The 16,035-nt window shown below is 36.5% G+C and overlaps 1 non-coding gene across 1 annotated transcript; it reads right to left on the bottom strand.

Moving 5' to 3' along the window:
- Nucleotides 1-585: 585 nt before the first annotated feature.
- LOC115029829 (U6 spliceosomal RNA) lies at nt 586-688 on the bottom strand. Its single transcript, XR_003835386.1, has one exon. It is a non-coding gene; the product is annotated as a U6 spliceosomal RNA (small nuclear RNA).
- Between the last annotated feature and the right edge of the window lie 15,347 nt (nt 689-16,035).

Genomic DNA, 16,035 nt, shown 5'->3' with positions numbered 1-16,035 from the left:
GTAGTCTAGAAGGAGGACTGAGTGATTTCAGAGGAAGGAACAAAGTTTGTTCCGTTTCGAGGTTCAATGAAGAGTCCCCAAAAAAATCTTCATTTTTTTTTCATTTTTCCATTACTTTATTAACTTAACACCCCTATCACAGCCTTTCCTCTCTTCCCAGTTCTCCTGTAATGCTGTCTCTCTCCTCACCACACCTCTGCCCTCTGAGCACCAACCCACCTCGTACCTCAAGTTACTGTAGCTAGGCATAACTAGCTATGCATATCTTCTCCCAGTGAGGTCAGAAATGGCAGACCAGTTAGGGGAACAGAATCCACAGGCAGGTAACAAAGTCAGGCCAGCCCCTTCTCCAGTTGTTGGAGAAAGTCACAGAAAGACCAAGATACATATCAGCAACATGTTTATAGGGGAGGAAAGTGCTTAGATCCAGCTCTTGCATGTAGCTTAATTGATGGTTCAGTCTTTGTGAGTCACAAAGTGTCCAATTAAGTTAACTCTGTTGGTCTTCTTGTGGACCTTCTTGTTGAGTCTCTATCCCCTGTGTTCCTCAATCTTTCTCCTAATACCTCCCCAAGACTTCCTGAGAAAAATATGGAATCCTTCGAGAATTTGCCTACAATCCTCGCACAGAGGCCATGCTAATATTCTCTGCATCATTCCATTTTTAATATATATGCTGCCTAAGCATGCATGAATCTTCGAATTTTAAATGCATAGTTTAGAATAAATAATGAATGTGAGTTGAATTGTACTTTGTATTATATGGGCTGGTATGTAGAAGTTATATGATAAAATATATAATCAATAGTTAGTAATGAGTTTTGTGGTAAAATGTATCAAAACATTTTCTAAGACGTCTGAAACAACAAGGGTCTATCACATACTATTGAACTTGAGAGTAGCTCACAATATTACTAACATTCTAGTAATGCTGACAATAGCACAGTTGATTTCAACGTGACAGCTGACCCTAAAAAATTATTGGAAGTTACACTACATTAAAGGTGTGTGGATTAGTTTAATTAGTATTGTGAAACAGGGGAGCCTCTATTAGGCCTCCAGCCCTAAGAATTCTGTATGAATCAGTTAATGAGATTGTAAACCCAGCGGTCCCTTCTGAGAACCAAAATTAATAATGCTATGTAAAAGAAAGCATTGCTATCTCTGTCTTACACTGTTTTCCAAATAAGCTGCAAAATATACCACATTTCTTCCAATGTATTCTACAGATGTACTACAAATAAACACACTTGTTTTCAGGAAATATTTCCTATTTGTGCTAATTTATGCTTTTCACAGTCACTGTTTTGCTTCACAATTTTATCCTGAACAGTATTTTAAACCTTAGCTGTATTTTCTGTGGCTGTCATTATTCCTGCTTACTTGAACTTAATCTTGAAAATTTTAAGCCAATATTTGAGAAAACATTGATAGATAAATATATGACATATGTTTGCTCTATTGAAATCAGAACAATAGTGGTCCACATTGAAGTCATATGTATGCCACCAACAAAACTGGGCTCAACATATAGAGTTCATATATACCTATATATGAGTGTAACAATAATAATCAAAGAATATGAGTATATGTAATTGAGAATGGAGGGATCAAAGGAACGCTTTAATTAGAGTAGATGGGAGGGACTAAAAGAAGGAAAGGGGAGAGTGGTATGATTCCACTTTAATGGATCCCCCAATGGAGCCCCAGTGGAGCCCCAATGGAAGAGCTAGAGAAAATACCGAAGGAGCTGAAGGGGTCGAAACCCTTTAGGTGGAACAACAATATGAACTAACCAGTACCCCCAGAGCTCATGTCTCTAGCTGCATATGTAGCAGAAGATGGCCTAGTCGGCCATCATTGGGAAGAGAGGCCCCTTGGTCTTGCAAACTTTATATGCCCCAGTACAGGGGAACACCATGAAGTGGGAGTGGGTGGGTAGGGGAGCAGGGCAGGGGGAGGGTATAGGGGATTTTGGGGATAGCATTTGAAATGTAAGTGAAGAAAATATCTAATAAAAATGAAAAAAAACTTTGCACACTTTCTGAAAAAAAAATGTGATAGACCACTTAAAAGTCCTTTTAAGACTTATTCATCATTATACTATTCGGACATTTTTCTGAATATAAACAAACTTTTCCTAGGATTTAAACAATGAGATTTCAGAGTATGGACACTTAAAAATTGTACAACTAGACATGATACAGCATGTTTTAAGAGTCATGCTATATGATTTGTTTTTAATGTAGTATGGTGCATATATACATATAACTGAACAGTTTTTACATGGATTAATTATTACACATGGTTTTGACAATTTTAGAATTTGACAATTTTAGGATTTTTTTTTTGTCTCAAATCAGAGAATTCCTCACTACCTTTGTAACATTTGAAACTCATGGTGATGTAAGGGCAACACATTTTAAATTCAGCATGTGTATGTGTCCATGAGAGAAGAAATTCTGGTTGATTAATAGAGCATGCCCATTCTAGACAACAGCAGCACAGGCATGCCTATTATTCTGCATGAATGATATATGCCTATACCTTCAGAATAATTTTTACCCTTCAGATATTTGAGAATAAAAAAAAAAAAAAACACGTTCAGAAGTCATGAGTTTTCCATTGGCTCAATTCGACTATAAAGAGCAAATAATATATATGCAATCTCTCTGACTCAGTAAGTTTTGTCCAAACATTATTATAAAAGTGGAACTTAGAAAAACAGGTTACAATCTAGGGTAGGGATTTTTTAAAATGACAAATTAACATATATAAAACAGAAGTAGAAGAGTATGCTTTGTAGGTATCTCCTTAGTGTGCTTCTGCACTGACAACTGCTGGGGGTATAACTGGCGATCCCAGAATCTTATTTGGTTAAATTAGTCAGCAAAAAGAAGATACGAATAAGATGAAGTACTATCTTCAAGAAAGTCCCCATCTATGCTATTGCCATGCAGGCCTAGGAATGCACACAATGGTTAGATACAGAAAGCATTTTTATTAAATGCGGTATGTTCAGACCTGAGAGGAGTGCTTTTGGTATTTGAGATTTAGAAGGCAAAGCAGAGTTCATATCTCTGCAAGTGTGTGGCAGCAGCTTCTAACAACTTGGCAGAGAAATTACCATCATGCCTGGGAGTAGGGGCCAGGCTACACCTTTCATGGCTCACTAAGAGTACGTTTGTGCACATAATTCATGGAGGTTACTCAAAATATGGAACTCAATTTTTTTTCTGAACAATCCAGTGGTACAAATATTAGTTGCCCAAGCTACCTTATTTCAAATCTAATAACATTAGATATGATTGTTTCAAACAAGGCACCTCACAATTCCTGTCTTCAACAAATAGCACAAGCAAGCATGAGAGTTAGTGTCTTCTTCCCATGATCCCATCCGGGCCTGCTGCTTTATAGTGACATCATACATTCTGGGATGGAAGTAATTTTGAAAGGTCACCTAATCCATTCACCCTGCCTTAAACTTTCCTGACAGATGGGTAGCTACCTTAATTCTCTCCCCCTTCAAAGAAAAGTACAGCTTCCTTCTATCCCTTATTCTTGGATTTAACAGCCCCCACTACAGGAAATCTCATTTTTATAGTATAAATCCTACTCAATGTTATTTAAGCTTGTTGGTTTTGCTCAGTTTCTTGAGAACACTTTGTGATGTCTAAATAACTAAATTTCCTATGCTTATAGATAGATACTGAACGTATTTTTTTTAAACCTGTAATAGATGTTTTAAGTATATAAAATTGAAACCATTTACGTTTTTAAAAGCACAGCTTTCCTTTAGGATCTTCTGGATGTTAAAATTCTTTTTCCTAGATATTTTTATCTTAAATTTTCAGTAATCGAATCAGACAAGGGAGATTTACGGGGGTTTGGCCTTGGTTTTGCTGTGTATTCCAGGATACTTTTGCTTAAATCATATTAAAAATATTATATAGCTGCTCTGTGGTCTTCATTAATATTGGGAAGTTACTGAGAGCATGGTCTTACTTTTAGTTTTCCTTTTGGGATTTTCTTCCAGTCACTGAATTTCTCTGAATGATTGTATGATGTGCGTATTGAAAGCCACCCCTTACTCTTTGTGCTCAGAAAAGGCTCCGACACACGCTCTTCTCTCAGGCAACTATTAACGATGCCTTCATACCCAAGATATAAGATACAATTTGCTAAACGCATGAAATTTAAGAAGAACGAAGACCAAAGTGTGGACACTTTGCCCCTTCTTAGAAATGGGAACAAAACACCCATGGAAGGAGTTACAGAGACAAAATTTGGAGCTGTGACGAAAGGATGGACCATCTAGTGATTGCCATATGCAGGGATCCATCCCATAATCAGCTTCCAAACGCTGACACCATTGCATACATTAGCAAGATTTTGCTGAAAGGACCCAGATATAGCTGTCTCTTGTGAGACTATGTCGGGGCCTAGCAAACACAGAAGTGGATGATCACAGTCAGCTATTGGATGGATCACACGGCCCCCAATGGAGGAGCTAGAGAAATTACCCAAGGAGCTAAAGGGATCTGCAACCCTATAGGTGGAACAACAATATGAACTAACCAGTACCCCGGAGCTCTTGTCTCTAGCTGTATATGTATCAAAAGATGGCCTAGTCGGCCATCACTGCAAAGAGAGGCCCATTGGACTTGCAAACTTTATATGCCCCAGTACAGGGGAACCCCAGGGCCAAAAAGGGGGAGTGGGTGGGTAGGGGATTGGGGGGGTGGGTATGGGGGACTTTTAGGATAGCATTGAAAATGTAAACGAGGAAAATACCTAATAAAAAATAAATTAAAAAAAATGATGCCTTCAGAATGTACACTTACTGTCCTTCTATTGTGCCCTAATTGTCTATAAGCTCATTTGTGTCACATTGTGTATCTCATGTAGACTCATTTCTACTCCGAATTTCTATTGTGAATTTAAATAATATGAGGCAATGAAGACTTCTGTCAAGCATTAAGTTAAAACCACAGACAGAATGGCTTCCTATTTCAATGTTCCCTATGCTCCTTTCTGAACGTTTACTTTTTTCTTAGTATGCTTTCTTGCCTTCACACTGCCCAAGCATTGCTGGATTTCATCTACCTGACTACTGATTCTGAATATGATTTATGTCTTTTGTACTTTAGTTGGAAAATACTAGAGAGCATCTTCTTGGTTGATTCAATAGCTTTAGATCTTTTGTAAGTCACATTTTAAGTTGACAATTGTGATCAACGATGGCCATGCTACACTTATTTTGAATAAAATCTCAAAAAATTTAATACATTGTAAAAACATAGCAATACATGTTCAAATGTTTAAACATTTCTTTTTTTTAATGAAAAATGCTGAATTAAACCAACATATTTATTTTAAGTATTTCTTAACTTTAGAATGGAAAGCAGAATCTGTGTTGCACTGGGTAGAGGTTTTGTCTTTGCTTCAACAGGAGAAAAAAAAAGCTATGTATTCCATCAAAATTAATAAAGATTAGATTTGACCCAGGGAGACCTCCTGAAAATCTTGACTGCAGAAACAAAGGAAGAAACAAAGAAAAAAACACACAAAAAACAAAACAGGTGACGCATATTGATCCCACTACATAGGAACATCTCTGAGACTAGCTGAGACATGAAAATATTTCTGTATAGCCAACATATCTTGTTGTCTACAGAATCTTCATTACTTACAATGTCATTCTTTTATATATATAACATATTTTCCTCAATTACATTTCCAATGCTATCCCAAAAGTCCCCCATAGCCTCCCCCCTACTTCCCTACCCACCCATTCCCATTTTTTGGCCCTGGCGTTCCCCCATAGACTAGCAAATTAAAATCGTAGTGGCATACGTGAGTTACCATCTTCGACTATAGGTTGATGGTGGCCCATAAACTCCCAAAGTAATTCAGGGGGTTATCTATGTTCTTTATTTCCTTTCTGAAGTTGATTAAGACACAATTGAAGAAGACACCACATACTTGAATCAAAATTCTGGGCATATGAATCTGGTACTCATGTAGAAGCATGATCCATACTAGCTAGCTGTTGTGCTAGAATATGTTATGAATATTACTGGGGAAGAAACATATCTGTCTTACTCATCTGTGGACCCTCCAAAGTATAATAATGACCAGTCTGGCAAAGCTTAACCTTTAGTGCAATAGTAGCACAAAGTTCATAGGAGGAAGAAATATTTATCGAATTTGAATCAATACCTGCTCCAGAATATGGAATTAATACCTAGCACTGTTAACCAATAACCTGTGACTAGGTTATTGATCCTAGGTATCATAAGTCCAACATAGAATTTTAGGTTCTCCATGAATGCCTGCTAAATTGTTCTGCTGAATGAAATTACATTCTAAATATTTATCTTAAACTCACTTGTTAGTTCAGCTCTCAACCATCACCAGATAAGCATCTTTTGTAATAGATGGTAATTACCATGAAGATATAAAATGGTAAGACTGCAGACAATAAGGTACTGTGGAGTGTTTACTCCAAAATAACATACCATACTCACCAAAGCTCAGAGGTTATCATGGAAGGGGCAGAAAATTTGTAAGAAGCTACTGAAGAGTATTATTGATCAGTGTATTAAGGACATGCTGGGCTTCTGCATATGTGGACATGATGTGGTCACATGGACAAAACCTGCCACAGGTTTAATCCAACAAAAATTCCAGCATGAAGGTGGGAGGGACTCGTGAAGTTTCTGTAGCATATATTTATCAAAAATCAATCAATCCATGTTATGGTCCACTAGGCACCGGAAACAGCCATCTCCCCTCCTCTCCTTCAGTACCATCTTGTCTCTCCCATCTCTCTGTCTCTCTGTCTCTCTGTCTCTCCCTCACTCCCTTCCTCCTCACCCCCTAGTCCCCTCTCTAAATCTTTCAGCTCTGCCTTTTTTTTCCATTGCCCAATCACAGGCTCTAGCCTTATCTGACTAATTAAGATTTCATCCAATCTCACCTGTGTACAGACAGCAATCCACAACAAGTTTCAGCCCTACCTGAGGAGCTATTGGCAATTGAGTGTTAATTGCAGAGGGAGAATCAGTGCCCCAGTTACTTTCTTGTTACTGGTGATAAATGCTACTACATAAAGTAACTTGTATAGGAAATGACTTATTTCAACTTACAGCTCCAGATCACAATCCATCATTGATAGAAATTAGGAAATCAGGAACTCATTCAAGGGAGAAACTGAAAGGCAAGAACTCACAGCAGAAACCAACCGTTGTGATTTCTTGCACTATGGCTCATGCTTGACTTGATTGCTTATATATACTATGCCTTATTTGTATAAGGACAGTGCTACCCACAGTGGAAGGTGTTCTCCCATATGAAATATCAATCTAGATAATCTCTCACAGATATGGTTACAGAAGAATTTGATTTGGGGAATTGGCCAAATGAAGCAGCATACAATGATTCTGAGCTGTGTAAAGGTAATATCTAAAGCCAAGTAAGACACGAAATTTATTTTGAAGTATGGCTGTTGGTAGGCTGCCCAAGCTCCAGAGAATGAACCTATACTAATGCCCATACTGGTATTAATATCTGGGCTCTGGGAATAGACAGAAGGAATATGTGAAGTTGGGTAGAAAAATTGTGGGGTGTATGTGAGGAGTAGGAAAAGAAACAGTGACAGGTAGAATGGCACACGTCTTTAATCCCAGAAGTTGGGAGGCAGAGGCAGATGGATTCCTGAGTTCGAGGCCAGCCTAGTCTACAGAGTGAATTCCAGGACAGCCAGAGCTATACAGAGAAACCTGCCTTGAAAAAACATATATATATATATATATATATATATATATATATATATATATATATGTATATATATGTGTGTGTATTATTATTATTATTATTATTACTTTGATCCTTCTTAGATAAAGGAGTTACAGAGACAAAGTGTGGTACAGAGACTGAAGGATTGACCATCCAGAGACTGTCCCACCTGGGGATCTATCCCATATACAACCACCAAACCCAGACACTATTGTGGATGCCAACAAGAGCTTGCCTGATATAGCTGTCTCCTGTGAGGCTCTGGCAGTGCCTGACAAATACAGAAGTGGTAGCTCACAGCCATCCATTGGACAGAACACAGGGTCCCCAATGAAGGAGCTAGAGAAAGTACCCAAGGAGCTGAAGGGGTTTGTAGACCCATAGGAGGAATAACAACATGAACTAACCAGTACCCTCAGAGCTCCCTGGGACTAAACCACCAACCAAAAAAAAAAAAAAAAAAAAAAAAAACCAAAAACTCACATGGTGGCACTCACGGCTCTAGCTGTATATATAGCAGAGGATGGCCTAGTCAGTCATCAATGGGAGGAGAGGCCCTTGGTCCTGTGAAGGTTCTATGCCACAGAATAGGGTAGTGCCAGGGTCAGGAAACAGGACTAGGTAGGTTGGTGAGCAAGGCGGGGGAGGGAGGATAGGGGTTTTCAGAGGAGAAACCAGGAAAAGGGATAATATTTGAAATGTAAATAAAAAATCAATTAAAAAAAGAATTATTAAACAATAAATATAAAGTAAGGCTATGAAAAATTAACTGAGGGCAGTAAGATGTATACACTCACGAAAAATCAGAAAAAAGGTACTTCAAATCCATGCATCGTGGTAACTCACATGACCTGTCAGATACTGATACAAGAGATTGTGGAAAAGCTAAGATAGTCACCTTGTATTATTTAAAAATGTTGCGCTCACGTTTTAACTGAATAAGAGATAGCAGAATAATTTGATATGCTGGCCAGTGAATTGAACTAGTTTAAGGAAAAACAAGTGATTTACTGACTGAGACATAACAGAAAATACTTTGTTCTTTGAAGATGAAATCTATTTTGTCTGCCTCAGCTTTGAAATCTCCAGGTACATGAAACCACAGGATTTGCAAAGTCATTTATATGCAACTTCATTTTATTTTATTTTTTCAGATACTTTTGGGGGAAAACACCATGTCTAAATATATTATTATATTTATATAAATTTTTATAGAAACATAAAAGTAATAAAAACAGTTAAGTAAAGAAGAAAATCAAAACGTTCAGAAAAGTGCATAAAATTCCACCTTAGCCTACTATTTTTATGCTTTGGCTGTAGCATTATATCAGCAAGAAATAGGTTTTGTAAAATTTCATTCATGGGTGTAGCAACCAGGTTAAACATTTACCTGTAAAGAAGATAATATAGACAGCAATTAATAATCAGTATAAATATTTTTGTATGCCAACAGTGTATTGTGGACACTGAAGTATTTAAATTAGTACATATACCTTAAACATTCAATAGTGAATTATATTTTGGCAAATAAGATATCTGTTAAAGATAGTGTGTTATACTTATTGAACCTTGGTCAATCATCATCAAAGAAACTTTCTCCTGAGCCAGATGGGAAAAAATACAGTGACCCACAGCCAAGCAATAGACAGAGAGTGAGAAATCTTGGAACACTTGATCCTAAACAGGATGTGTGCACCATATTACTTCCTTTGTGGCTCAGGAAATTATGTGAAAGAGGAGTACAAAAGAATATAAGAACCAGAAGAATCCAGGACACCAAGTACTCAAGTCATTCTAGATGCAAGGCTGCTGCTCTTATGAACTCACAGAGGCTGTGGCAGCACGCATCAGACCTGCACAGATCTGTACCAGATAGGACACTTCCATAAAAAAATGGACACAAATCTCCATCCCTACACTAGAAGCAATTTACAACTGATAGATCCTTGCAAATGCAGAATTTGTTTCTTCACTGGAGTCTCACTGGGGAAACACACCACTATATTTTTTAATATTTTTTTATTACGTATTTTCCTCAATTACATTTCCAATGCTATCCCAAAAGTCCCCCATACCCTCCCCCCACTTCCCTACCCACCCATTCCCATATTTTGGCTCTGGCATTCCCCTGTACTGGGGCATATAAAGTTTGCATGTCCAATGGGCCTCTCTTTCCAGTGATGGCCGACTAGGCCATCTTTTGATACATATGCAGCTAGAGTCAAGAAGTTCCATGCCCATGGTGCCAACATAAAATTGAACTCAAAAGTATTTTGGCGGCTTTGTTATCTCATAATGTTAAGTCAGGGAGTTTGTTTTGTTTTATTTTTATTCCTACCCGACAGGTCTCGTGTGTATATTATAGCTTCCAGTTTTTTGGTCTTCGTTGTTTTTGTTTTCATGTAATTCCTGAGTTTGCACAAGTGTGCGTTTTTGCATCTATAATTTTGTGTTCTTGTACTTTTCCTTTGACTCTTTTCTTTAAATGTTTGTTTTGCTTTGTAATATTCTAATTTTGTGTTGTTGATTTGTCTTATTTAATTTTGATTTAGTTAAAAGTTTGTAATTTTGAATTACAAAAACTTTTCTGCCATTCTTTTATTGCCAGTTATTTCCACACAAGCATTGAAAAAAATAGAGTTTGGGCCCTAGAATTTGGTTACAGAGCCTTGTATTTAAATGGTACAATAAGCTCAGAATAATTTTTCTCTTATTTCATGTAATTTGGACTCTATGGTTTGAGCATTAACTGTCATATTTGTTACTACATTATACTTACATATAAAGTAAGACTTTACTTTTGTAATTATCTTTAACTGTTATTACTACTTATAGCATACATTTGTGTCAATTTGACATTTAATGTATTAAAATAATTTAGATGCATTGAATGAAATTCTAATATTATAATTAATTTAGGTCATGTTTATTAGCGTCGTTCAATTATACTGAAAAATTAATTGGAACTAAGATGAATCTTTGAGTATGTGAAGTCTTGAGATCTCAGCCTCAAACTACATGTGTGATACATGTGCATTCTACCATTAAATCAAAACCCTAGGCACACATGACTCGGTGAGTCACATCAAGATGAAAGCCAGGATGATAGGAACCTAGTGCAGCAGTTCCTTGGGAGGTCCGACCAGCAACTGACCAATGCTGGTGTGGATGCTTGGAGCCAACCATCAGATTGAACTCAGGAATCCTGTCTAGACCACCAACCAAGGAGTGTACCTGGAAGGATCCATGGCTCCAAAACCATCGGTAGCAGAGGATGGCCTTGCCTGACAGCAACAGAAGGGGAGGCCCTTGGTCCCCAGAGGTTTGATATCCCAGAGTAGGGGGATGCTGGTTCAGGAGAGTGTGGGTGGGTGGGGGAACACTCATACAGGGAAAGGAGAGGAGGAGGGCAAATGTGGGATGGGGTGTTGGTAGAGGTTAACTGGGAAGTGGGATATCATTTGAGATGTAAACAAATGGAATAATTAATTAAAAAAAGAAAAAATTGCAGGTATGTCTCCTGCGTTCTCTGCTTTTACAAAGAAGAAGTAGTTTTTTTTATGTAGAATAAGTTCCGACAAACTGGGTATGTTGGAAAGATACAAGGAATGAAAGGCCGAAGGCCTAATTTCCTTTTGATCTTTAGTTCAACCTATGAGACAGAGCAGGTGCCACATCAGAAAATAGTCTACAAAAGGGGAAAATACGATTATGATATTTCTCCACGAATCAAAATGACACAAATATTATGCACACCTAATTTCACCTTGCCAGAACCCGATAACTCATACCGAAAGAAGTAATTCTCATATGCTATTTTTACATGAACAATAGATTTTATAAGAAAGAATTTATATAAAATGTAAAATAAGATAGTAAATTTTTCTTCTAAATTCCAAAAATGTCGGTTTGCCTAATTTGTTTGAGAAATCACTTCTAAAAACAGAAATGAATAGGAAACAAAGAACAGAGGCAATTTTCTGCTTTCATCTGTAGCTCAGTTGCTCCTATGTGGAGGATGGTGATGCCATTTCTGTAGCGGTTTTCCATGTTTATAATTCATAGAAGAAAGTTATTCTGGTCTGTGCTTTATTTTGAAACCAATAACTTAAAATTTGCAGCTTTTTGTGAGCTTGATCTAAAAGATAGAGGTGACCTTATATCTAGCTGTTATGAGTTTCAATCAAACACAGAATAAATCCCTATAACAGGAGCTAAGTTTCATTACTAAATCAAATTCAAATTTTCTTGGAAATTCATTCTTTCAAAACACCATATTCATAATTTGTCCTATGTGGATATTCATACCAGGCACATGTTTCTTTTTCGATGAATATAGAAAAAAGTAAAACAAATAAAAGGCTTTCTATGGAATGTAAATCAATATTTTGGCAAAAATATAGTCTGTTAGCTTTCTTCCATTCTTATCCAAACCTCAGTCTAATAGCTCTTCAGTATTTCCAACATTAGATAAAGCCTGTATAATAAAAACCTACTTTTGAAACCAAACCTATGTCTGGTTTTGATTTGTTACCCCTGAATAGGTTCGGAGCACATCCTACTTCCCACTGCCTCGGCTTTACCACAAGTATGCTTTCTCTAGTCTGTGAGCCTGAAATATAAAACAGATCCTTTTCCTGAAGGAGGAAATGCAGCTTGGAATAAAAACAAGGCACCATTTCAGGGAAACTTCTACAATGTAGGAGAAGGCCACATTGCCCCCAAAGGATGACTCAAATCAATGTTCCTCTGCTGTTTTCTTCCTTTTTTCTTATATATAAACTGTAGTTTGTTGTGATGAACATTTAAATAGCATTCCTATTAATTACTATTCTCAAATTGAATTAAAAACTGAATCTATTCTGCAAATGAATAAAATTAAAAATGTTATTTCACTTCTTTTAAGACAAGTCCAACCCTCTACTATTTTTTTGCATTCTCATTCATAAAATATATTAATAGTTACCTACAAAATGGCTTTTACCTTTAAATATTCCCAGCCTTCTAAATCTAGAAACTCATAATCACCATGGAAGGCACCAAAAGAATTTTTATAATTTTATGAAATAATAATTTTGCTGTAGAGATAAAATTTTAATTCAAGACAATCCACACTAAATCCCACATGCCAATGGTACAGATGTTTTCCTATGACTCAATGAAACAGTGTAGCAGCAGGGCTTTCAGATGGAGACTGAGTACTGGACTACTAAGAGGCATGTGACCATATGTAAAACTGCCTAGTTATCTTGATTTTGTGTGTGTGTGTGTGTGTGTGTGTGTCTGTGTGTCTGTGTGTGAATCTAGGGAAGGCCCTATATGTAGTTTGCTTCAGCAAACTTTTAATGCTTTGGATAAACACCATCTTACTCATGTGATAGTTTTGTTGTAGATATTAACCTAGTAAGAACAGATGAGTGTATTCTTAGGTTTTTCAAAGAAACCATTTCATATCATCCCAGTTCATATAGGATCTACTTGGGGTATAGAATTTTTCTAGACATGAGGAATATAGTATTGTATTTAGGAGGGGAGCAACATGATTTTTCTATGATGAATGTATTTGATTTAGAGATTTTTCTCTATAAGAACAAAAAGAAAGGGGACAATAATCTGTTCTTCATATGACATGAATCCTTTTAAACATATTGTAAAGATAAAGGATGGGTAGATTACAAAGTTTTAATAAAAATTGTGACAAAATTATTTTTATTTTATTATTTTTTTCCATCCTATTTTTTCACTGCTGGAGATGAAGAACTGGCCATTATGCATGGATTCAGACACTAGCCATCAGCTGCTACCTTGCCAAACCCAGGATTTGTAATTGTGATCTGTGCGTGTGAGTTATAGCTAACAGAATGTTTTTATCTTTTGCTATTCTCTGTGCTGACAGGTTAGCTTTACAAGAGCCTTGATAACACAATTTCTTGTTACTTTATTTGGGCATCCATTCTTCATACCTCATAGGTCCTCTCAGCAGGATATAAGGAGGTACCGTATATTAACTCCTTGGATTTCTCATCAGCAGCTGATTGGTGCTCTTTCATAAAGCACGGAGGCCTTGTTTGCTTGATTGGCAAAGGAGGGCTTTCTCACCAAGTTCATGCATGCTGTTAGCTTTGTTTGTCCATTTTATGGGATTAAGGTCCATTATGAGGATTTTCAGGTCACCCACAGTTAAATGTTTTTCTAGCTGATGGGCACTTTGATGAGCTCAACTTACAAATTTCCTTTGAAGATTACTTGTTTCCTTTCAAATGATTTCTCGGGAAAAAAATAATTTTAAATTAAGACATCAAAGAAAAATAATACATACAAGCCATTAATACATTCAGCAACATGGTGTGATCCCCACTCTTCTGCCTTTTATCCAGACCCATGTAGTTAATTTAGATGACATAGCTTTTTATGTAATTTTTATGTAATTAAGAGGGGAATAAGAGGGATGGAGAACTGTACAAATTTCAGACCGTCCCTGTGTAAGTTAACTAAGAAGTGATTTTCAGCATGATTCAATGGAATAAGAAAAGTGGCCCAAATATTGTGTTCTTAATATGGTGACTGTAGTTTGGTAAGTAGTGCAGAATTTTTACCATTGATTTAACTGTGAGGGGAAGAATGCAGATCATAGAAGAAAGACAGCACTTTTAGATTAACAGTAAGACTGGAGACAAATATATATATATATATATATATATATATATATATATATATATACCACAAGATTTGGTACTCAAATCCTTTGCTTTTTGTTAAAGACTTATATGATTTGATATAAATATTTTAATGTTTCTAGTATTTCTGTCAGAACAATAAGTATATAATTAACACAGTTACACTAAGGAGACACTAAAACTGCCTATTAATCACCACATGTAAAAAGTAAAAGTTAATATCATTGCTTTTGGCTTGTGGAGTGATTCAGTTTTTCTCTGCTCTTTAAAAAAGCTGCTGTTGCCGGGCGTGGTGGCGCACGCCTTTAATCCCAGCACTCGGGAGGCAGAGGCAGGCGGATTCCTGAGTTCGAGGCCAGCCTGGTCTACAAAGTGAGTTCCAGGACAGCCAGGGCTATACAGAGAAACCCTGTCTCGAAAAACCAAAAAAAAAAAAAAATAAAAAAAAAAATAAAAAAGCTGCTGTTAATTTTATTTGTTCCCTTAAAAAGGTATATATCTATATATCTATATATATAGAAAGATATCTATCTATCTATCTATATAAATAGATAGATTCTTCAAAATTGTAATTATATGCATTATTTTTACTTTCTTTTAATATATTATACTTGTTATACATTAAATAATAGCCCAAAGTTATTAAATACCCAAAGGACAATAATAGCCTTTCAGTGAGTTTCAAATACATTTCCACTTAAAACACACTTCTAATGAATTCCACACCTTTGTTTCTGAAAGGCATTTTATATATCTGGGTCTCCAGGGTATTTCAAGTCTGGAGATTATAATGCAGCAATTAAAGCAAAGTTTGTAGTAGTGCGCTCATTATTTGAACTAAAATTCTTCTGGAATTGAAAGACAATGTTTAATGCAAGACTTTTAAGGAACATTTGCTTTGACAAGGGAGAAACCACACAATGGGTCATATTACTTTCAGAGAGATTAAAGACTGCAAAGTGTTGGAGAGACGCAGGAACATTCCTTATTAGACAAAAGAAGACTGGGGAATTATGTAGAGTGTTCAAAACACTGCCCTGTTTAACTGGTGTGTGTGACAAGAGCTGACCTCCTGGGGATGACAGCATGCTAAACATGCTACTTTTCAGTCCTTCTATACTCAATGTCAAATTACAAGGGAGACAAGAGTAAAACACATTATTAAGATGAAACTACTCTAAAAATCTATTCACATTTTATTTTTGATACTAATGTAAGGGAAACATTTAGAGCCATTCTGCATTCATGCACTATGGAATTGGGATTTTTATCTTGAAAGTACAATTTTAGTAGGTAATTCACTATGAAAAGACAGTTTCAATACACCAGGGATCAATGGGTGGAAATCCATACCTTACAGCCTTTGTTCAACAGCTGAAGAGCTTCTGGTCAGTTCCTATTGATTTCTCAAAGTCCTATCAATAAACTGTGTGGTGTCTCCAGCAAGTAGTGCATGTATTACTGAAAACTTTTGATGATCAACTGAGATAAATGGTCATAATTTGTATTGTTTGGCGTCTCAATGGAACACATGATCATCAGATCTATGGGAAGTATT

The sequence above is a fragment of the Mus caroli genome, unplaced genomic scaffold (genome assembly GCF_978045245.1).
Source record: "Mus caroli unplaced genomic scaffold, Mus_caroli_1 scaffold_18, whole genome shotgun sequence".
NCBI lineage: Eukaryota > Metazoa > Chordata > Mammalia > Rodentia > Muridae > Mus > Mus caroli.
Note: the sequence above shows the minus strand (reverse complement) of the source record. Positions and strands in the feature narration are given on the sequence as shown.